Here is a 2,944-nt window from a genome sequence, read left to right as displayed (position 1 = left end):
AACCATTTTCTAAATGACTTATCCTGTTCAGGGTTGCAGAGGGGCAGTGAGGTAGGCTACGCTCTGGACAGGTCCCTGGTTTGTCACAGGGCTAACACACACACATACAGACAAACCCATGGGCAGCTCATAAATCCTTTAACTAACCTGCATGGCTTTGGACTGAGGGAGGAAACCTGGAGGAAACCCAAGCAGAAATGTGAATAACTCCACAGGAGGAGCAAAAAAAACACACACCAGTGAAGTCAAAGAACACCTTTCCACTTTGAGGCAACACTGCCACCATCAAATAAAAACACATCTACAAGGACAGGTTTTCAGATGTTAAGATGATATTGATTGTGCTGTTGCCTGAGCTCCTCAGGCAGATTGCTCCAAATCACAGAGGTCCTGGTGGAAAAAGTCCAGTTACCCCTTCTTTTATTTCTAAATGTTGGAACAGCCAAAAGGGCCCTGCTGGAGGATCTGAGGTTGTGCACCAGCTCATAGAGGGATGAAATATGTACAGTACAGCCAGCGGCCAAACCTAAGCAGACTCTAAAGACTCCCTCCAGAGAAAATTCTATTTAAAAAAAAAAAAAGAAAAAACATTTTTAAAAAATAATATATATATATATATATATATATATACACTGAAAGACATCACGAAAGAAATAAGCAGTCAACACCATAGCATTTCCACCTTGAAGCTGCAGCATATCATTCCTCGGTCACATCCATAACAACCAGGAGGAAACAGAGTGAGACTGTGTTATTATTTTCTTAGGTTGGGTGGAGAAAAAGGCACAAACTGTACAGATCTGCACATCCTAGAGAGAGATACATCTATTTTGAGGAACGAAATGAAAAAACAAAACAAAACAAAAATAAAAAAACAACAGCTTTTAAATATGTTTTGTTACGTAAATATGTTAAATATACAGGCTGAAACCCTGATCACCTTCTTCAATTACACATTTTCTAACATATGAAGAAATGAACAAAACAATATATTGTGAAAAATATATCTAATGTAAGGTATTCAGTAAAATTAAAGTTAGTGTTCATTTGGATTTTTGCAACCCAGTGGTGTGTTTATCAATGTATTTATATTTCAATAAAGAAAGTTAGATTTGTCAAAAAAAAAAAAAAAACGGAATCTTGACAAGGATAAAAATGTCTTAAAAACCTCCAATGTACAAGTAATGGTGTGCCACATGATGAGCAATGGATTAGTGCAACCTTTTGACCCTACAGACTTTGTACATGAATGTCCTCCATCCTTTCTATTTAAGAATTGTCCTTGAGTTCTGGTTCGAGCAAGAATCTTGTACATGTACATATGTTATATACTGAGTAAGGCTTTAGTAAAAAAAAAAAAAAACTATCTTTCCAAGATGCTGCAGTGGAATTAGGTGTATGTTTAGCCTCAGTAAGTGGTTGATATAGAGGGAGCAGGGGGATTTTCTTCATTTGTTAGTGTCAATTACTCAAGTTTATGATAAAGCCTCCACAACCCTCCTTCTCTGCAGCAACTCTCCAAGGTAACTAAACGTTTTTGATTAATTTTGAACTATAACTAGATGTTTCGTCGTTCAAGTATTTCTTTCTTTCTTCTTGCTTTTTGAAGGTTGGGGTTGTACACAAGTGCACATGAATACCCTGTGCTGCACCAGGTGTCGGCAATTTGGATCTTACCAAGTTGGATTAGTGGGAGGGATGAAGAGGTGGGCTTTTTTCTTTTCTTTTTTTAGAATTTTAGATATTTTTTAATTTTTTTTTTTTTTTTTGTCCTGTCCACCCTGAAGAAAATAATTGTTTTTAAATGCAATGTTGCAGATTAATTCTTATCTCAATTCTTTAATTGAAAAGCATAATTTAGCCAATTGCTTTAGCTGTTTGTCCGGCTTCACCCTTAATTTCTAGGTGATGTTGTGGTACTTAAAGCTGCTGTATCTTTTGTGGGGGGTTTTGTCCGCTGGCTGAGAGAAACAACTGTTTTATTTGTTCGTTCCGCACACTGAAGAACACTGAAAGCATGGAGCTCTGATACTCCCTTTCCACCAAGAAGAACCAAGTGCTAGTGCGTTGCTGGTGCTAGTGCCAGTGCTTAGTTGGTTCAAATCTCGCACCACCTAACAACCTGTCCGCTTTTCCATTGGCAAGGAGCCAAGTTAGAGCCATGCCATACATCACTGCATACGTAGCTGTTTACTCAGGTGGTGGAAACACAAAGAACTGGTGCCAAGTCAGGCTCTGGCTCCGAACTAGTACTGGAACCAGCTTGGTGGATAAGGGGTATGAAACAACTTTCTGGACTGCTTTTATATTGTTGTTGGTCTTAACTTCCTACAGTTTTTTGACCTCAACATCATTTTCTAAGCCTTTGTAAAATGATGCCTAAGTTATAAATGAATAAGTGTTAAACTTTAAAACACCTAAGGTTTTAGTGATGAGGCCCGGAACTTTGAGTATCATATGATTAAGATTCTGCTAAAGCTATTCCTGCTATTAGTGGCAGTCAATTGGAAGTGTGTGGACCTGATTTAGGGGTCAGTGGTGACTCCTTTATAACTCATTGCACATTGGCAGTGTAGCAGACAATTGATTTGACGTTGTCTCAGTGTTATTACATTTGAGTGTGCCTCTACAGCATCTCTGTCACTTTACATGAAGGAGGACATCTCACTAAGGCCACACTGTGCGCTGTGGAGAACATCAGTGCGATACAGTCTATTGACATGCAGCTTGTGTAGGTGCTGTGCATTATTGCAGCATTCTAGATTCATGAGGGTGGGGGTGGGGGGGATATCATATATTGTTTTTACGATTAGCCACAATTGCTAGATTGAAGAAGAAAAAAAACCATGTCAGAATCTATATGTCACGCTGTATTGATATAGTGATAAAAATGAGTCTCAGGTTGTTTTGTTTTTAGCATTATCATTCTAAAACTATTTTTCAC

This window comes from Stegastes partitus, unplaced genomic scaffold (assembly GCF_000690725.1).
Source record: "Stegastes partitus isolate 25-593 unplaced genomic scaffold, Stegastes_partitus-1.0.2 Scaffold151, whole genome shotgun sequence".
Taxonomy (NCBI): Eukaryota; Metazoa; Chordata; class Actinopteri; family Pomacentridae; genus Stegastes; species Stegastes partitus.
The sequence above is the reverse complement of the archived record's forward strand: the minus strand, read 5'-3'. Positions refer to the sequence as shown.